This window comes from Caretta caretta, chromosome 5 (genome assembly GCF_965140235.1).
Source record: "Caretta caretta isolate rCarCar2 chromosome 5, rCarCar1.hap1, whole genome shotgun sequence".
Classification (NCBI taxonomy): domain Eukaryota; kingdom Metazoa; phylum Chordata; order Testudines; family Cheloniidae; genus Caretta; species Caretta caretta.
In genome coordinates, this window is record NC_134210.1 from 128245818 (window position 1) to 128267813 (window position 21996).

At 44.9% G+C, this 21996-nt stretch overlaps 1 long non-coding RNA gene across 1 annotated transcript in view; it reads right to left on the reverse strand.

Annotated features, from left to right (window-relative positions):
- The window catches only part of LOC142072064 (uncharacterized), a 40728-nt gene extending 19402 nt beyond the window's left edge, over positions 1–21326 (reverse strand). The window contains exons 1-2 of the long non-coding RNA XR_012668330.1: positions 21225–21326; positions 16197–16272 (exon numbers count right to left, since the gene is read on the reverse strand). This is a non-coding gene — a long non-coding RNA (uncharacterized LOC142072064). The remainder of the gene's footprint in view (positions 1–16196; positions 16273–21224) is intronic.
- Between the last annotated feature and the right edge of the window lie 670 nt (positions 21327–21996).

Genomic DNA, 21996 nt, shown 5'->3' on the forward strand with positions numbered 1-21996 from the left:
ACTCTGAAACCTATAAAAATATTCTTCAGGAAAATAATATATAGTATGGAGTCTTATCGCACTTTGCATGCACATTGACGCTGATATCAAGGAGTGAGTTATTTCTGGTAAAACTTTACAGCCCTTTATATTATTCTCTGTGACACTTGTATTCAACTCAGTTTCATTGCATTCATTAAAACTCTGGGAAGTGTCTCAAGAACAACGTTCCTAAATGGTCATGACTGTTGGATGGTCCAGAATCAAAGTTTTTCAGAATTTTTCCCCCACAGGAAATTGCAAAATTTTGGCTTTTTGTTCTGATTCTGAATGAAAAAAAGCGTCAAATTTCCTGCAGAATGGAAATTCCACTCCGCCACCCCCGCTCTAATTATAACCCATGTGTAATAGATGGGGAAACTGAAGCCACACATGGACACACACACACAGTCAGAGAATAGAAGTTGGTATCCCAAATCCTAGTCCTTGCCTCTATAGCCCCAAGATCATGCAGGCCTTTTCTAGTTAAGTACTATTGAAGGTTCAGTAACAAAGTGTTAATAAATAACATATTACTTTACTCCTAGGCACCATCCTTTGTTGTGCAATTTCCTACTAGCCGGGGAAGTTCCATCCTTAAAATCCAAATCATCAGGAAAAGTTTAAGAGAAAGAAATAGTTAGCTATGATGTATGAATTTCACAGTGATAGCAAATCGTTCCATCTAGCACCAGGTCATTTTGAATCTCCAATGATAACTACAGGCATGTAAAAATTGTCCTCAAATGGATATAATAGCTGCAAATGGAGTGTCCTGCAGTATTTCCAGTTCTTTATGCTTTCTACTGCATTAATGTATTTGAACTTGGTGAAAATTATCAATAATGATAGCAAGGGATGCGACAGAACTGTGCTCTTAATTTCGCTTGCTTAAGATTTTACCTGCTGCCATGATGAGTCACGAATTACCATGAAATGATACATCAGAAATCTAAAAAGTGAGGTTGCCCTCCAGAAAATAAATACATTACAGACTGTGAGATGCTCAGATACTATAGTAATGGGGGCCAGATAGACAGAGAAATACATCATCTGATCAAATTTGACCCCTCAGAACAATCAGTTTGGTCATGCCTACTGTGACAAAGTTCCTCCTCTACCTTGGTGGGTCTTGCGCTTATTGGCGGATTTGCTTGCCTCGGAGATTCACGGCAGCCCTCAGTTTGGCCGTTTTCATGAACCCACAGTCCAGGTCAACTCCTCCTGTGTCTGACCAGGAGTTGGGAGGTTTGGGGGGAACCTGGGCCTTCCCTCTACTCCAGGTTCCAGCCCAGGGCCCTGTGGAATGCATCTGTCTAGAGTGCCTCCTGAAACAGCTGTGTGACAGCTACAACTCCCTGGGCTACTTCCCCATGGCCTCCTCCCAACACCTTCTTTATCCTCACCATAGGACCTTCCTCCTGGTGTCTGATAATGCTTGTACACCTCACTCCTCCAACAGTCTGTGTTCTCACTCTCAGCTCCTAGTGCCTCTTGCTCCCAGCTCCTCACACGCACACCACAAACTGAAGCGAGCTCCTTTTTAAACCCAGGTGCCCTGATTAACCTTCCTTAATTGATTCTAGCAGCTTCTTGATTGGCTGCAGGTGTTCTAATCAGCCTGTCTGCCTTAATTGTTTCTAGAAAGTTCCTGATTGTTCTGGAACCTTCCCTGTTACCTCACCCAGGGAAAAGGGACCTACTTAACCTGGGGCTAATATATCTGCCTTCTATCACTCTTCTGTAGCCATCTGGCCCGACCCTGTCACACTACTAATAAAGTAGTGCTGTATTTTGAAAGATCATATCACAGTCTAACACAAACCAGAATCTACAAAACGTATGCTGAAGATTTTAATATGTAATTATCCTGTTGAACTCATTGTCCCCCCAAGACATCATTGAAATTAAGAGCTTAATGAGATTGCACAGGGGATTGTGCATTTCCACGGATGAGAACATGAACAGCTGCATTAGCAGAGCTGGCTGAAAATACCAATTTTTTCGGGAAATTTCAAAACTTTTTTTCATTTTCATCAAAATTTCCTGTGAACAATGTTTGGCTTTCTAAAACAGTTCTCAGTAAAAACATGAAATTTTGTGAGACTCTTGAGAAAAATTGTGAGAATTAGCAACATTGTTTACTGTCCAAGGAAGTGTTTGGTGAACATCCAACTTAGTGTTCAAAAGGTAAATATGGCACCCAAAATTTTCAAAAAGTGTGGGGGGGTCTAGAGTTAATCTTCTAAGTTGAAATTTTACAAAGATCCTACTTAGGCTTCCAAGTTACTTAGCCTTAGATCCTCAAAGATATTTAGGAGCCTAATTCCCAGTGGGCTCCTAAATACGTTTGAGGATTGGCACTTCAGGCTCTTTTGAAAATACATTACTTCTAAATTCTTATGTAGGTGTCTAAATAGCTGGCCTGATTTTCCAAGTGCTGAGCACCTAGCAGCTGTCACTGACTTGAAAAAACCCAGCACCTGGGGACTTCAGCACTTTCGAAAAACAGGCCAGCTATTTGGACACCTAAATATGGAGTGATTTCAGTGGAGTCAGGCCAGCGAATGGGACTCAGTACAGAAATAGATATAAATACATCCTGGTATGTTACACAATCATGGCCTGTTATAGGGTATAATACATCACCTAAATGTCTGTGAAAAGATATTAACAGCCCCTCTTGCGGCTGTTAGATTCCTGAACCTGAGTCTGCATGGCCCTGAGTATAAACAAATTCTCAGAAATCTTAAAGACATCAGATATGTAAGGGGGAAATCAGCTCTGGTGTGTGCTTTTCAGTGCCAGATCAGCGAGAGGACAAGATACATTGCCCCTGCAGAGAATTCAGACAGGCAATTAGACGCGCATAGTGCGAATATTAACATAATCATTCAAAACGTTCCTGAGGATTTCTAGATTATTTCAGACTTCCCACACTAGTGCTGGGTCTTTGCATTTGACCTCTGTTTAGGCCACCGCTCCCCTGGCAGGCATCCTGGTATGGTAGGCAGATGTGCCTGCAGCACAGGGGGCAGTGCGGTCTAGTGGATGGAACAGTAGATGGGAGTCTGGAGACCTGGCTCTATTCTGACCTTGGCAGCTGTCAAGCAATCACTTTGGCTCTCTGAGCCTTCATTTCCCCTACCACCCTTTGTCTGTCTTGACTATTAAGACTGAAAGCTCTTCGGGGCAGGGTCTGTCTCCCACTATAAGGATGTACAGCACCTTGCACTGTGGAGCCTTGTTCTCAGTTGGGGCACTAGACATTACAAGGGATGAAATCTCTCCTAGTAAATCCCCTGGGAAGAAGCCAGTCTGCTCAATAGTATTTAATGTTTGAGTTGGTCAATATGCAATTACTTTGTGTCCTAGTGGATAGAGCACTGGGTGGGATTCAGTACAGCTCTGCGGCTGGATGACCTGGCATTCAGCTTTCCCACGGTCCATCTCACAGCAAGATTGGCATGTCACATTCTGGTTCATTTGTGCTTGTTTGTCTCACACCAGCCTTTTGCCCTAAAGGAGGGGTGGAAAGTCATGTATCTCACTCTGTTATAGGAATGCAAGATCCGTTGAGCTGATTTTAAGATATTAATAGTACTAAATAGTAATAAATAAACGTCTTGGGTGGATGCAGCCAACAGACTGCACACTTCTTAATTCGAATGGTGTCGGATAAAGCATTTAGGAAAAGCTATTTCTATTGCTGTATGCTTTTAGGGCAAGTCACAGCCTCTCTGTGCTCAGTTTCCCCATCTGACAATGACCTCCCTTGTAAAGTGCTTGGAAATCGGCTAATGGAAAGCATGGTGTAAGTGATAGGAATTAGTAATACTGGAGCCAATTCCCTGCAACCCTTCTCCATGCCAAACTCTCACTGAACTCCAGTTGGCACCAATGGGAGCTTTGCTGGAGTAATTACTGCAGGAGATCACCCCCCGTTTACAACAGAAGGTCACTCACATGGGTAGCCCGATATCTGGGCTTGTTGTAGATGGCTCGGTCCCAAAGTAATGTGTTATGCTCCCCAGGGCTTTGGGGCACCTCTCTACCACTGCCCTTAGCATGAGGGAGCCTTGTCTGTATCTGCTGGGTGTCAGCCCCCTATCTCTCTCAGTCACAGGCAACACAAGCACCTCCCTGTCAGCCCACGCAGGGTCTGCTGTCCCTCCTGCAGGCGAGCTCCAACGCCTGAGCCCTCTGAGTGTCCCCCTGCGGTGCTCAGCCCCTGGACACTCACAGAATTACCAGAGCTGCTGGTCCCAAAGGAACACTACACCCCAGCTTACTAGTTACACCACAGGAGAAAGCTCAGCTTAACTCGCCGCTCCTAGATATGTTTGTAGTGAAAACAAGAATAAGTTTACTGAACTAAGAACAGAAAGTCAAATGAGAGCAAGTGGGATTCATGGAAACAAAGGGCTCCATGTAAATAAAACCATAACATGCATTCTAGAATGTAAACTTAACGAACAAGATGCCATCCGTCTAATAAGGTCCTACTTACCCAACGCCCTTCCCAGTGTTTTTCAGCGAGGCTGGCTGGGACCCTCCTTTCACGAGATTCAGGTCTGCTGGCAATTTGTGTTCTCCTGATGAAGGGTGCCTGGTGTCTCTACATTTGGAGCCTAATACCTTTGAGGATCTGGGCCTAGATTTAGGTTCCCAGGTCCTTTTGAAAATCCCACTAGACACCTGTCTGCATCTTTAGACACTTAAATACCTTTGAAAATCTGGCCCTAAAGTCTTATGTTTGGCAGGAAAACTCCCACCTACTCTTGCAACAAACTCATTCCCAAATCCATTGACAAATTGATCTCTCTGTAGGAGTACAACCCTGAGCTATTCTGGACCATTGCAAACGCTCCTTTTTTTTTTTTTTTAACCTTTTCTCAGGGGGATTTGTAGAGCTCTGCCAATATTTCCCCATTGCCTGGTCCTCATAGGTCTAAAAGGTTTCTACCTTACATAGAATCATAGAATATCAGGGTTGGAAGGGACCTCAGGAGGTCATCTAGTCCAACCCCCTGCTCAAAGCAGGACCAATCCCCCATAGTTGCCCCAGATCCCTAAATGGCCCCCTCAAGGATTGAACTCACAACCCTGGGTTTAGCAGGCCAATACTCAAACCACTGAGCTATCCCTCCCCCTGCCATCAAAAGGGGCAGTCAAAAATGTACACTTAAAATGTATGGAACAAAGACAACTGGTGCCTCCCCACGCTGGGGCAGCACAAGCTAAAGGGGAGGACATGTGACTACCACAAGTGTCTCCTCCCAGCCCCGCCCCCAGCCCAGGGCCCTGTGCTCTCCCCGCCCACTCCCAGCCCCATGCCACTTGCACCGGGGGGTGGGAGGGGAAGAGGTTCTGTCCTTCCACTACGCCGGCTCTCCCTGGCCCAGGCCTGGGCGGGGAGCAGGACGGAGCCGCTGCAGGTCACTGCTCCATGCAGTGTAGCCAGCTGCCTGGGAGGGAGCCTGGCTGGGGGGCGGCAGTGTCAGCTTCCGGGGACAAGGGCTGAGCATGCTGGGGAGCAAGGGGGGGCCCCAGCTCGCTCAGCCGCTGTCCCCGGACGCCGAGCCTGTGCAGGCGCAGCCCACTGCTGCAGCCAGGTGCTCTCCCAGGCAGCTGCTGCTCTGGGCAGCGTCCCAATGGCTGGAATAGGCTCTGGCCCCATCCCTTCTGCTCCCCGCTCGGGCTGGCTGCTGAGAGGGGGGCACTTGACCCCTCCAAGTCCCCACCACCCCGACGCGTTGCCTCATTTATTGTCAAAGATTTGTATCTTCCTTTTCTTATTCCCCTAAGAGAAGCTGGAGGACACAGTGTATGTGTCTGTTTCCAATATCCAGGTGCTGCTCTTGCCAAAGGAACGATTTTAACAAAGCCATTTTATATACTCAAGGCACACTGCGATTTTAACGTTGATGCAGAAAAGAGGGGAAAAACCAAAGGGAACCAAAGAGTTATGAGGAGAGGCTGAGGGAGCTGGGATTGTTTAGCCTGCAGAAGAGAAGAATGAGGGGGGATTTGATAGCTGCTTTCAACTACCTGAAAGGGGGTTCCAAAGAGGATGGCTCTAGACTGTTCTCAATGGTATCAGATGACAGAACGAGGAGTAATGGTCTCAAGCTGCAGTGGGGGAGGTTTAGATTGGATATTAGGAAAAACTTTTTCACTAAGAGGGTGGTGAAACACTGGAATGCGTTACCTAGGGAGGTGGTAGAATCTCCTTCCTTAGAGGTTTTTAAGGTCAGGCTTGACAAAGCCCTGGCTGGGATGATTTAACTGGGAATTGGTCCTGCTTCGAGCAGGGGGTTGGACTAGATGACCTTCTGGGGTCCCTTCCAACCCTTATATTCTATGATTCTATGATTCTATGAACCAAACGGCTGTGGAGTGAGTGTAGCTGCATTAGTCAAAACTGAGCTTTCAATATACACCTGCATGAGGATTCGTCTTCTGTTCAAAACCATCTCGGCATAAAGCATTAAATCATGCGAAATGAAACGTGTGCAGCAGGCTGACATTACAAACTTGGTCTATTTTTTTTAAAAAAATGAGAAATCACATGTCACGTCACCCAGAGTGAAAGCTACCTTAATATATTCCCTTAAAAGCCAGGGAGTATAATTTGGCTGTCATAAAAACCCACAGATTATAAAATGTGTTTTGTGATGTAGTTTGAATGGACTCACTGTGGGCTCCATATATGGTAAAACTGTCAAAGAGATGGTAAATAACATATAATTTATGAACCGAGCGAGTCAATTGGTAACCTGCTGCTGAAATAAGATGGGGCTCGAGGCCTGAAAGGGCACTCTGTGGCTTTTCGTTTCTCTGCCACCACAGCTCGCTGCGGAATGGGGTCCATGAGGCGATTGTTAGGCAGAAGGAACCATGATTAAGGCTGTAAGAAAGTTGTGCCTGTTTGGTTCAAAAGTTGTGGTCGCAGTTAAAGTGGTGGTTTCGGTGTGGTCAGTTCAAGTACCATTAAAAAACAAACAAACAAAAATGGCCACCCCTTCATCACGGTGGGCAGGTGTGTGTAGAGGGGCCCTCAAGGCCGAGGCATGGGGGGGTACAGGGTTGGGTGGGCTTCAGAACAGAGGTGTAGGGGCCCTTCAGGCCACAGGGTTTGTGAGGCCGGCTGGGGGCTGCAAGACCTAAACTCTTGTTTTGTAGCTGAACAGATGTTGAGTTGGCAGCAGGGTCCTTTGCCCTCCATCAGGGGCTGGAATACCCTCACCCCCAATCCTCAGGACAAGGTCAGGGCCTTGCACCCGAGAGTCGGCCCCAGCTCAGAGACTCTCCGTGGCTCTGTGTGGGGCTGGCACCACTGGGGCTCCTGTCCCAGCTCTGCACCCTGTGGGAGGAGCAAGCCCCAACCCCTGCCTGGCCCCACTCTCTTGGGCCTCCCTTAGCCCAGCCCCCAGCATGGCTGGGCAGCTGCAGAAGGCAAAACCCTCAGTCATGCAGGAGCAGCTGCTGCTTGGTGGGTCTAGCCTGTGCCAGCTGGCAGAGAAATAACTGCACCTGGGTGAGGCCAGCACCAGCAGGGCTGAGTGCAGGCAGGGGGTTCACTGCAGAGCAGGGCAGCGAACAGGACAAGGCACCTGGAGAGACTAACTCCAGCTTGCACAGATCCCTGACCCCCTCCCCATCCCACTACCAGATCATGGTGGAGGGGTGGCCAGGCCAACTTTGAGTGGTGTTGCGACCCTGTGAGTGGCGCTGTGACCTGTTGCATGGGGTTGCAACACCACTCAAATTCGTGGCGACTGTAAAAATTTGTAGTGAGTGCTGGAAGTTGTGGCAAGCATTAAAAGTTGTGGTTTCTGCAACAAAATTGAGGCCTGTGATTTTCTTACAGCCTTAATCAGCATTCCTAGTAACATGGCATTAAAGCTGTTAAGGGAATTGTGTATGGATTTCATCTTGGGGCCATCTTTGGGTGCTGTGTTGTACAGGGCTGAGCATGACAGGGCCCTGGTTTATGACTAGGGCTCCTAGACACTACAGTAATAGAAATAAATAATAATATCTGTATAGCGCTGGCTCTGGAAGCCACATCTTGCTATACCCACATGGAATGCACACAAAACCCCAGCCGGAAAGAGCATAAGGATGAAGCTGGCTCGGGGTAATTGGACATATTTGGCATTTGTGGCGTTAATCTGAGGAGGGCAGCACCTGTCAGGATGCTCACACTAAACCTGCTCCACAGAACTGTTGACACAGTAAAACAGCAACAGAGGAGAAATGCACATATGTTCCAAGCTGGTGATTTCAGCAAGCCACCCACTGCACCAGCTGAGGGGTGCTGGGCAGGGTAGCACAGCTCACTCTGCTGGATGAGCACAAACAGAACAGGCTGCATCGGTGAAATCCTGGCCCTGCTGAAACAAAAACAAAACTCCCCTGGGGGCAGGATTTCACCCTCTGTGCTAAGCAGAAAGCCCTTCTACCTGGAAGTGCCTCATTAGACCAAGTTCCTCCCAGAGCCTCTCCTGGGCCTCTCGGGAACTAGAGCACCAAGAACTCAATGAATTTAACTCCTCTCTCCACCCCATTCCACTGGCTTCAGCGGAACAGAGGCAGAAGGGGACAGTGCTGGAGACAGCGGGATGTGCCTGTCCCATGGGAACGTCAGGCTGAATACGACTGCGGGGAGGCTGTGGCCGGCCCTGAGCCACTAGAAGTTTGCAGACTCCACAAAGTCTGCTATGGACTTTGCTACTGATTTCACACAAAAGGCGCTCAGATAGTATGGTGACGGGCAGTAATAAAGCTTAGCTAGGCTCCTAAACACCTTTGAAAATTTAGCCCAGGGAGACTAAGATCCAGATCCCCAAAGACATTTCGGCACTTAACTCCCATCAATCCTTCCTTTGTCTTAAGAACAATTATATTACAGTGTTATGCTAGGTGCTGTACAAATGCAAAGGTAGAGGCAGCTCTATGTGTGGAGAGCGTAAGAGAGAACAAGAGAGAGAGGTAGCTGGTTCACTCTGAGCTTAAGCACAGTCAAAAAAAGTGTAGGCTCATTGATTTAACAAACCATCTATAAATAGACAATTAAATCATGCAGCCTCTTCCGGAAGCCCTAGGGTGTGAAGAGCGTGGCTGATAGCTGGGGAATCGGCTAAAAGTCACCTTTGTGGCAGCATTATATTTACACTGTTATGCACACAGATTCCTTTTTATATTGCCCAGGGGGATTCAGATCTATATTTTCTCGATGAAGTAAGAAAAGCATTAAAGTGCATTGGGTATTTTTAATGCAGCGACAGCATCAGAAAAAGTCAATCCCGAGAGTCAGACACGCTTTTACAACCCAAACAGCCATTCCTAATGTAGGGCCCAGTTCTGCCTGTGAGTAGGGACTATGCACAGAGTAACAGTGACAAAGTCAGGCCCTTGGTTTTCTCAGGATCAATGATGTCAGGACAGATCCTCCATGGCTATTAATGGGTACAGTGCCATTCAAGTCAATTCAGTGCCATTCAAGTGAATATGCTAATTCACACCAGCTCAGGATCTGGCCCATTGTTTGTAAACTTACACTGCGGCTTCCTGCATTTCCCTGACAATGCTCCATCTGTAACAGCTGCTGCATGTACAACTGCAGTGCTTTACTCCCGGTGAATTACAAGGAACTGACGTCACAGCCTCAGTGGGAACAACTAACGAGGGTTTCTTTTTATAGTCTGTGTTTCTAGCACAACCCATGCAACAGTGATCTCGGGCTTAGCAGAAACCGAGGCAGATTTTAATGCAGATAGCTAAAAAAAGACAAGACTCCCCCCCCACCCCCGACATAGAAATTACCAGTGTCCAAAGCTAGGAGGCAGCAATATCATAGAATCCTAGATTTTAAGGTCAGAAGGGACCATTATGATCGTCTAGTCTGACCTGCTGCACAACGCAGGCCACAGAATCTCACCCACCCACTCCTGCGACAAACTCCTGACCTATGTCTGAGCTACTGAAGTCCTCAAATCGTGGTTTAAAGACTTCAAGGAGCAGAGAATCCTCCAGCAAGTGACCCATGCCCCATGCTACAGAGGAAGGCGAAAAACCTCCAAGGCCTCTTCCAATCTGCCCTAGAGGAAAATTCCTTCCCGACCCCAAATATGGCGATCAGCTAAACCCTGAGCATATGGGCAAGATTCACCAGCCAGATACCCAGGAAAGAATTTTCTGTAGTAACTCAGATCCCACCCCATCTAACTTCCCATCACAGGCCATTGGGCATATTTACCGCTAATAGTCAAAGATCAATTAATTGCCAAAATTAGGCTATCCCATCATACCATCCCCTCCATAAACTTATCAAGCTTAGTCTTGAAGCCAGATATGTCTTTTGCCCCCACTGCTCCCCTTGGAAGGCTGTTCCAGAACTTCAGTCCTCTGATGGTTAGAAACCTTCATCTAATTTCAAGTCTAACCTTCCTGATGGCCAGTTTATATCCATTTGTTCTTGTGTCCACATTGGTACTGATCTTAAGTAATTCCTCTCCCTCCCTGGTATGTATCCCTCTGATATATTTATAGAGAGCAATCATATCTCCCCTCAGCCTTCTTTTGGTTAGGCTAAACAAGCCAAGCTCTTTGAGTCTCCTTTCATAAGACAGGTTTTCCATTCCTCGGATCATCCTAGTAGCCTTTTTCCGTACCTGTTCCAGTTTGAATTCATCTTTCTTAAATATGGGAGAACAGAACTGCACACAGTATTCCAGATGAGTTCTCACCAGTGCCTTGTATAATGGTACTAATACCTCCTTATCTCTACTGGCAATACCTTGCCTGATGCCTCCCAAGACCGCTTTAGCTTTTGTCACGGCCATATCACATTGGTGGCTCATAGTCATCCTGTGATCAACCAATACTCCGAGGTCCTTCTCCTCCTCCGTTACTTCCAAGTGATACGTCCCCAGCTTATGACAAAAACTCTTGTTATTAAACCCTAAATGCATGACCTTGCACTTTTCACTATTAAATTTCATTCTATTACTATTACTCCAGTTTACAAGGTCATCCACATCTTCCTGTATGATATCCTGGTCCCTCTCTGTATTGGCAATACCTCCCAGCTTTGTGTCATCCACAAACTTTATTAGCACATTCCCACTTTTTGTGCCAAGGTCAGCAATAAAAAGATTAAATAAGATTGGTCCCAAAACCAATCCCTGAGGAACTCCACTAGTAACCTCCTTTCAGCCTGACAGTTCACATTTCAGTATGACCCGTTGTAGTCTCCCCTTTAACCAATTCCTTATCCACTTTTAAATTTTCATATTGATCCCCATCTTATCCAATTTAGCTAATAATTCCCCATGTGGAATGGTATCAAATGCCTTACTGAAATCGAGGTAAATTAGATCCACTGTGTTTCCTTTGTCTAAAAAAATCTGTTACCTTTTCAAAGAAGGAGATCAGGTTGGTTTGGCATGTTCTACCTTTTGTAAAACCATGTTGTATTTTGTCCCAATTACCATTTACCTCCATGTCCGTAACTACTTTCTCCTTCAAATTTTTTTCCAAGACCTTGCATACTACAGATGTCAAATTAACAGGCCTGTAGTTACCCAGATCATGTTCTTTTCCCTTTCTTAAAAATAGGAAATATGTTAGCAATTCTCTAGTCATACGGTACAATCCCTGAGATTACAGATTCATTAAAAATTATTGCTAATGAGCTTGCAATTTCATGTGCCAGTTCCTTTAATATTCTTGTATGAAGATTATCTGGGCCCCCCAATTTAGTCCCATTAAGGTGTTCGAGTTTGGCTTCTACCTTGGATGTGGTAATATCTACCTCCATATCCTCATTCCCATTTGTCATCCTACCATTATCCTTAAGATCCTCATTAAAGACTGAGTCAAAGTATTTGTTTACATATTGGGTCATTCCTAGATTATCCTTAACCTCCACTCCACCCTCAGTGTTTAGTGGTCCCACTTCTTTCTTTGTTTTCTTCTTATTTATATGGCTATAGAACCTTTTACTATTGGTTTTAATTCCATTTGCAAGATCCAACTCTACATGGCTTTTGGCCTGTCTCACTTGATTCCTACATGTTCTGACCTCAATAAGGTAGCTTTCCTTGCTGATCCCTCCCATATTCCACTCCTTGTAGGCTTTCTGCTCTTTCCTAAATCACCTCTCTGAGATGCTTACTCATCCAACTTGGTCTGTAACTCCTGCCTATGAATTTTTTCCCCTTTCTTTGGATGCAGGCTTCTGATAGTTTCTGGAACCTTGACTTGAAGTAATTCCAGGCCTCCTCTGCCTTTAGATCCACAAGTTCTTCAGTCCAATTCACTTCCCTAATTAATTTCCTTAATTTTTTTAAGTTAGCCCTTTTGAAATCAAAAACCCTAGTCAAAGATCTATTTTTGTTTGTCCTTCCATTTAGTTTGTACTGAATTAGCTGATGATCGCTCAAACCAAAGTTGTCCCCTACAATCATTTCTTTTATGAGGTCCTGACTACTCACCAAAACCAAATCTAAAATGGCATCCCCTCTTGTTGGTTCAGCAACTACTTGGTGATGGAATCCATCAGCTATCGCATCTAGGAAAATCTGAGCCCTATTATTATTAGTAGCACTTGTCCTCCAGCCTATATCTGGGAAGTTAAAGTCTCCCATGATCACACAATTCCCATTAGTATTTACTTCATTAAAAACATTAAAGAGCTCTCTATCCATATCCACATTAGATCCCGGCGGTCTATAGCACACCCCAAGTACTATCGCAGGGGAGGCTCTAGTAGTTTTCTTCCCCAATGTGATTTTTGCCCAGACGGACTCTGTCTTATCCATTCCGTCTCTTCTTATTTCTTTACATTCTATCTCATCATTGATATACAATGCTACTCCACCACCTTTGCCTTTATTTCTGTCTTTTCTAAACAGCACATGCCCTTCAATACCTGTACTCCAGTCATGACTACTATTCCACCATGTTTCTGTTATCCCTATAATATCTGGTTTCACTTCCTGCACCAGTAGCTCTAGTTCCTCCATTTTGTTACCTAGGGTCCTCGCAGTAGTGTACAAACATCTTAATTTTTGCTGTTTGGCTTCGCTCACATTCTTTACCCGATTAGGCACAGACATTCTACTGCCTGTATCACCTATTAGACTGGTATCTACACTGCCCTTCCTCCTTATGTCCATTCTCCTACCCACAGCTGTATCCTTTCTTACTTCGTTTTCTTCTTTCTCAATGTTAAAATCCGGCATGGAGATTACCTGGACATCTACCATCTTCCCCAAATTCCTAGTTTAAAGCTCTCTTAATCAGTTGTGCCAGCCTCCATCCTAGAAGTCTATTTCCCTCCCTACTCAGGTGAAGTCCATCCCGAGAGAACAGTCCTCTGTCCATGAATGCTTCCCAGTGGCCATACATCCCAAAGCCCTCCTTATAGCACCACTGCCTGAGCCATCTTTTGAGCATCATAATCTTGTCACACCTGTGTTGCCCTTCTCTAGGAACAGACAGAATCCCACTGAAGATTGCCTGAGCCTCAATTTCCTTAAGCGTCTTCCCCAGCCTGGCATAGTCTCCCTTGATATGTTCCAGCAAGAATCTAGCCATATCAATTGTTCCCACATGAAGGACAATCAGTGGATTCTTTCCCGCTCCCATTAGGATCCTCTTCAGCCTCAGGTCCACATCCCGTATCTTAGCACCCGGCAGACAGCACACCCTTCTGTTCTCTGAATCAGCTCTGGCTATAGGCCTGTCTATTCTTCTCAATAAGGAGTCCCCAATCATGTAGACCTGTCTTTTCCTGATGATGGTGCAATTCTCTGGTCTATCCTCTGTTCTCTATGGCTGAAAGTCCTCTTGATTCCTATTGTCCCTTGCAATCCTCTGGAACCCATCCCTCATCCTCCTGGAGCTCATATTTGGTATTGTTATCTCCATTGACTTTTCCCCTCTTCCTATAGGACTAGCTGCTCTTCTCTTCTTCCTTGCCCTCTCACCTTCAGTGACCACCTGCTGCACCCCCTCTTCATTTTTCAACTCCGCAAACCTGTTCCTGAGCTCTATTTCTCCTTCACTGGCCCGTCTTTTCCTCTGCCTGGTTCTCTTAGTCACATATGTGCGAGTTGGTAGGGTTCCCAGGATACCTGGGTTCCAATCCTAGCTCTTCTTGTAACTGTGGGCCAGTCACCTCCCCTCTGTCCCACCGTTTCCGCTCCTACCTTTTAGCTTATCTATGTAGGCTGTAAGCGTAATGCCAACAGAACCCGGTTGTCGGTGGGCGGGATTGAACCTGGGACCTCTGGAGCTTAGTGCATGAACCTCTACTGCATGAGATAAAAGCCAACTGCTCTTAGCTAAGACTGTAGAGCAGTTTAATTTAACTATCTCTCTCTCTAAGTGGTCTTGGTGCCACTAGAGGGGACAGAACACCACTCCCAGAAGGTGTGTGGGTTACATACTTTCCCTAGCTGAGGAAGCCCATTCCAAACTTCAGAGACTTCCCAGCTGAAATCCTAGACGATCCCACACTTGTAATGCTGACAGACCCAGTCATCGGCAGGCAGGATTGAACCTGAGGCCTCTTGAGCTTAGTGCATGAGCCTCTACCACATGAGCTAAAAGCCAACTGGTTGTTAGCTAAGGCTGTAGAGCAAACTCATTAATCTCTCTCCTAAGTGGTCTTGGTGTCACTAGATGGGACAGAGCACCACACCCAGAAGGTGTGTGGGTTACATAAGCACTTTGGGACAAGGCCAGTCTCTCACTACACATCTGTATAGTGCCTAGTACAGCGGGGCCCCAATCTCAGCTGGAGCCTCTGGGAACTGCTGGAATAATAATTTTTCTGGGAACAAAACTTCAAAGGCCTCATCCAAATCCCATTGCAGTTAATGGGAAATTTTGGGTCAGGTCCTAAAAGAATGCAGTGCACCAATTTCTACTCCTTTCTTTGCAAGGACATAGGTAACACCTGAATCAGATTTCATGTTCAGAGAGCAGTCTGTATGGATGCCAAATGAAAGTAGCACCTCTTCCACACGTCTCCACCCTGTTGTTCTAAAAGCCTCATTCTGCCTTGAAAAGTTCTCTTCCTTCCTGCCCCCAGTGCGCTGTAGGAAATGCATCCCTTCAGTGTGCTAAGCTGGGGGGTAGATATGATGATGCATCACAGCGGTTACACTCTCAACAGCATGTCACAGATGGCTGCATTGACAGATTGCCGTGACCAGCTGGTGAAACAGGGCTCAGGGCAGAGTGTGATATATTTGAAGGGTTGAGCACAGTGCTGAATCTGTTGGTGTGAATTCGCAGGTACAGTTCTTTAAGCAGTTGAATATATTGAATTGGTTACATAGTGGTTACCGTGTTTCTTCTTCTGCAGTACAAGAGTGAGCGAGCCATCATGACTCCAACGCTGTCTGTGCTTCTAATCGGGGATTTGTGCTAACTTTACTGCATGCAACGACTGGCAACAAGGATTTCAAGAGCCTTCCATGAATCAGAGTAGTGAAAGAATCGATGACAATGCTTGCAGCCCCGAGGGAGAGATAGGAGTCTGCTATAACTGTGGGTGCTCTGAACTACTGAACTGATAGCAGCGGGTGAAATGGCAGGCTCTGCTGGAAAAATGAAAGTCTTCGACAGTGCCATGGAGGACTGGCCCACATGTATCGAGAGGCTGGAGCAGTATTTCGAAGTAAATGAGATTCCCTCAGAAAATCATGGAGCAGCAATATTGAGTGTGATGGGAGGAAAAATATACAGTTTAGTACATACAGTCTGATCACCTCGGAGATGCCAGTAAGCAAAACCTTTAGAGCGAGTGCAAATTGTCCAAGAGCTCTTGGGACCCAAGCCACTGATTATGGCAGAAAGGTTCAATTGCATCAATTTGAAGGAGAATCTATTTCCTCTTTTGTGACAGAGATAAAGAGATTGTCCAAATACTGCGCTTTTAAGGATGGGCTTAAGAGACAGATTTGTGTATGGCCTGCTTAACGAAAGCCTACAGAGGCAGCTCAACTAAGGAAAATCTCACCTTTAAACACGTAGTAGAAATTGGAGTCGCGATGGAAAGTGCGACAAGGGATGCAATAGAATTGCATACTAACGCTAAAACAGAAGTAGGAATGCATGAATTATCTGTAACCCAAGGTAAGAGTCGGTCTACTCACCAGACAGACGCTGTCGGTGTGGAAAAGGGTTTCACACTCCTTCTGACTGCTGATGTGAAGATGCATATTGCAGACACTGTAATTAAAAAGAAGGGCATATTCAAGTGGTTTGTTGCACCAAGAAAAATAAGAAAGAGACCAAATCAGGGTATAGAAAAAGGAATATCAATATACACTCTGTTGACAGAGGCAGTAGTGACACAGAGTGTGAGAGTGGAGTAGCCAGCCTGGATATATATTAGTGTGGAAAAAAAAATCTGGTTGACACCCTGGATGGCAGGAAAAACATTCAAAATGGAATTGGGGACAGGCTCTGTTATCTCACGTTTGAAATATGAGAAAACTTAAAAATACCACATTGAGGGAAACAACGATGTTGCTAAAAACGTGTATGGGAGAAAAGATAGTGCCAGTTGGAGTGATGCAAGAGAATATGGAGTATAACAATAAGCAATGATTATTAGACTTATATGTCATTGAGAAGGGAAACCGGCCCTGTAGGGCCATGAATGAATACATGAAGTTCCTCTGGATAGAAATTCTCTAAAGATGCTGCAGTCACTGTCAGCAAACTCCACTAAAACAGTTCAACCGCAGTGGGAAGGGATATTAAGTCAGGCACTAGAATTCTGAAACACATGAAGGCTAAACTAATCTTAGCTGAGAAAGTGCAGCCCCAGTTTCACAGAGCTTGACCTGTCCCTTACAGTATTCACTCGAAGGTCGATGCTGAATTGAAATGTCTGGAAAGAGAGGCCATACTTTACAAAGTGGCCTGGAGTGAGTGGGGAACGCCTATCCTTCCAATTGTAAAAAAGTGCAGTGCAGAGAGCGTGTGTGGAAATTTTAAAGGTCAACATAAACCCTGCACTGAAAGTTGAAATTTAGCCCCTGCATTGAATTGAAGACATTTTTGCTACACTGGCAGGGGGACAATGATTCAGGAAAATTGATTTGTCATTGACCTACCTACAAGTGGAAGCGGAGGAAGAATCTGAACCATACTTTACAATCAAGACACAAAAGGTTTGTACCAGTACAATAAGCTAGTGTTTGGTGTTACTTCAGCTCCTGCTATATGGCAATGGGCAGTGGACCAAGTTTAAAAGTTATCCTGAGAAGAGTGGTATTTGGATGACATTATTGTGACTCATGGAAGTGATGAAGAACATTTGAAAACCACAGAAAGGGTATTAAAATGTCTAGAAGAATATGGGTTATGAGCCAATTGCATAAAACACAATTTTTTCCAAGGACTCGACAGCTTATTGTGGGTGTGTTACTGATGCACAAGGCCTACATAAATCTCAGGAGATGGTTAAAGCATGTCACGCTTCCTCACGAGGAACAGGTCTGTTATAGCGTGCACTGTGCCAGGTGGCAATGAGAGACCCATAGCATTTGCCTCCAGATCGCTCACAGCGAGAGAATGCAACTATGCACAAATGGACAAGGAGGCTTTAAGTTGGTAGGGGATGTGAAGAAATTCCACCCATACCTAGATGGGAGGAAATTTATGGCTGTTACAGAACCAACTCCTAGTAGCAATCCTTCATCTGAGGACGGGAGTTTGTGTGACAACGGCAGTACTTACCCAACCCTAGGCTCTCTTCTTACCTGGGCTCCACCCTGAGCCGGAACATCTCCAGCACAATTAAATGGTCCCTTAGCCTAAGCTCTGTGAGCCAGAGTCAGCTGGTATGGGCCAGCTGCGTTTTTTAACTGCAGTGTAGACATACCCTAAGAGGACCAAAAGAACGCCATCAAGGCTAAAGAGCGGAATAATGGAGGCTGTTAGAGGCAAAAAGGCATCCTTTCAAATTTCGAAGTGACATTCTAGTGAGGTGAATAGAAGGGTCCATAAACTCTTGCAGGTTAAGTACAATAAAGACAGGCCAAGAAAGAATTTGAGAAGCAACTTGCTAAAGATGCAAAAACTAACACTGAGGCATTTTTTTAAGTACATCAGAAGCAAGAAGCCTGTGAAACAGGCCGTGGGGCCACCAAACAACCAAGGTGCTAATGGAGCACTCAAGAAGACAAGGCAATTGAAGAGAAGCTGTGCGAATCCTTTCCATCGGTCTTCACTGCAGAGGCTGTCGGAGAGATACCCACAGAGCTTTTTACTTTTTCTGCTGACAAATCTGAAGTATTGTCCCATATGGATACTCAGCAGTAGAGGTTTTAGAAAAAATTGATAATTTAAACAGTAATAAGTTGCCAGGACCAGAAGGTATTCCCCAATGAGTTCTGAAGGAACTTAAATGTGAAATTGAAGAACTACTAATAACCTATTGCTGAAACAAGCCTCTGTACTAGATGACCAGAAGGTAGCTAATGGTAATACAGATTTTTAAAACAATACTCCACAGGTGATCCTGACAGTTTGAGGCCAGTGAGCCTAACTTCAGTACCAGGCAAACTGGTGGAAACTATAGTGAGGAACAGAATTATCAGACACATAGACAAATCTAATTTGTTGGGGAAGAGTTAACATGACTTTTGTAAAGGGAAATCATGCCTCACCAAACTACTAGAATTCTTTGAGGGTGTCAATATGTCAACAACCATGTAGATAAGAGTGAAAAAAATCAATATAGTTTATTTGGATTTTCAGAGAGCCTTTGACAAGGTCCCTCACCAAAGGCTCTTAAGGAAACTAAAAGTCATGGGAAAAGATGGAAGGTCCCTTCATTGATCAGTAACTGGTTAAGAAACAGGAAACAAAGGGTAGGAATAAATGATCAGTTTTCACAATGGAGAGAGGTAAACAGTGGGGTCCCCAAAAGATCAGTACTGGAACCAGTGCTGTTCAACATATTAATAAAATACCTGGAAAAGGGAGTGAACAGTGAAATGGCAAAGTTTGCAGCTGATACAAAATTATTCAAGATAGTTAAGTCCAAAGCCAACTGTGAAGAGTTACAGGGGGATCTCACAAAATTGGGTGACTGGGTAACAAAGTGGCAGATGAAATTTAACATTGATAAATTACAAAATATTGCACATTGGAAAAAGTAATCTCAACTATACATACAAAATGATGGGGTCTAAATTAGCTGTTGCCACACAAGAAAGATCTTGGAGTCACCGAAGATAGTTCTCTGAGAACTTTTGCTCAATGTGCAGCAGCAGTCAAAATGGCTAACAGCATGTTAGGAACCATTAGGAAAGGGATAGATAATAAAACAGAAAAATATCACAATGTCACTACATAAATCCATAGTACACCCACACCTTGAATACTGCTTACAGTTCTGGTCACCCCGTCTCAAAAAATATATTAGAATTAGAAAAGGTACAGAGAAGGGCAACAAAAATTATTAGGCCTTATGGAATGGCTTCCATCTGAGGAGAGATTAAAATGTCTGGGATGGTTCAGCTTAGAAGAGAGACAAGTAAGGGCAGGGGGACATGACCAAGGTCTATAATATCATGAACTGTGTGGAGAAAGTGAATAAAGAAGTGTTATTTACCCTTTTCCCACAATACAAAAACCAGGGGTCACCCAATGAAATTAACAGGCAGCGGGTTTAATTCAAACAAGGGGAAATACTTCTTCATACCATGCACAATTAACCTGTGGAACTTGTTGCCATGGGATGTGGTGAAGGCCAAAAGTATAACTGGGTTCAAAACAGAATTAGATAAGTTCATGGAGGATAGCTCCATCAATGGCTATTAGCCAAGATGGTCGGGGACACAACCCCATGTTTGGTGGCAACCCTAAACCTCTGACTGCCAGAAGCTGGGAGGGTAAGACAGGGTGGTTTACTCCAACTGCCCAACTCTGTACGCTCCCCTGAAGCTCTGCATTGGCCACAGTCTAAGACTAGATCCTGGGCTAGAAGGACCATTGGTCTCATCCAGTATGGCCGTTCCTGTGAGTCAGAGGTCACACTGGGAACCAAATACTCTCCAAAGCCCTGCTCACAAAAAAAGCTCCATCCCATGTGAATCACTCACATGAGACACCACTTGCAGTGGTCTATCCAGATGTTCAAAATAGGAACGTGCAGCTTTCTGAGCAATGCACACAAGCACATGCTTAACTGTAAGTGTGTGCTTCAGTGCCATTGATGTTCATGTGTGAAAGCATTTTGCTGATTCAGGGCCCAAACCAGGAAGCAAATAAGTCACCTGGGTGCAATGAAAAGAGAAGAGTCCATCCCAAATAGTTACCCAGGGTAAGGCCCTGAAACTGCCCCCATTGCAATCAGCAGGACCTCAATGTGAGGAGGACTGGTTGTGTGAGAATCCAGCCAATGTACACCTGTTAACTGGATATAGGTCTGAACCAACCCTTCAGAGCCAAATATCCTGAAATTTGGGAATGCCTGGATTGGGATCCAGGTATCTGAATCAAGCCTCCTTCTGCCTCTACCCAGATTTTTGGATCCAAGACCATCCCCAAAGGACAAGGCAGATGTTAATTGTATGTGGTTGAAGTAGAACTGGTTGGAAAACTGAAATGAAAACAAAATCTTTTTTCATTTTTGTCAATATTTTTCTTCAAAATGTTTCAGGTTTTTGTCAAAAACTGAACTTTTTTGGTTTCTGACAACCAAAACCCAACAATTTTCAGTTTAAAGTGTTGGGTTATGGTTGCAGAATAGCAAAAATTGTTCTGTTTTGTGTTTTAAATTAAAAGTGAAAAGTTTATTGACAAAATGAATTTTTTTCCATGAATGATTTTCAACTAAATGGAAAATCAGTTTTCTGGAGGGGAACTAAAGAAGAGGCTAAATGGAAAATTTTCCAGGTTTCCTAGGTTAAAGATTGAAATTATCTCATTATATTGTGCAACGTGTCGTCTTTGCCACAATAACATACGTGTCTAGTTGAAGGTATTAGCTACTCACTTTGAAATTACCCAGAGTCACTTCACAGCCTCTTCGTACTTGAGCGATCAGCAAGGCAAACAGCTCATTCCTGTCAGACCTGCTGATCTGAAGAGCTCTGAGTGGCTCAAAAGCTTGTCTTTTTCACTAGCAGAAGTTGGTCAATAAAATATATTACCTCACCTACCTTGTCTCTCATATGCTGGGACGCACACGGTTATACCACCACTGCATCAGGCCTGCTGGCTGACAGTTTGCCATTGATCACTGCAGTGTTGAAGCTGCCACTAACCAAAAGGCATTTGTCTGAATGGTTTCTCTTTTTAGCTGACAGATGGGCCAATCTGACAGGCTGCCAAACCAGGACAGCTGGTAAAGGGAGTGGAGGAAGGAGCACACCACACAACAGGGGCTCCATCAAGGAAAGATCTTTCGATACCCAGGAAAGGAGGAGAGGCTGCCTTTGGTCACTATAGAAACCATGTAGGTGAGGTGATAACTTTTATTGGACCTGCTTCTGCTGGTGAGAGAGACAAGCTTCTGAGCTCACACAGAACCCTTCTTGAGGTCTGGGAAAGGAACTCCCAGCGTCACAGCAAAATGAAGGGTGGGGCAGATTGTTTAGCATAAGAAGTTAGCACATATTGTAAGGGACATCAAATGGATAAGACCCGCTTGGGTAGCTCACAAACAGTTTCAGCTGGAAGGAGACTCAAGTGCCTATTGATTTGGGAATCTAACTAGTGTCGCTGACCTACAGTCAGGATGTTCTCGTTGATGGCCAAGTTATCTATCCGTCCATCCCCATATACACCTTATTCATCAGCTCTATCTATCCATCCCCACATATACCTCTCTATCTAATCTAGTTGTGCATTAATCCATCCCCATATACATCTCTCTCCATACACACCCATCTATCTTTTTGTCTATGGACAGGGATCTCTCTATCACATATG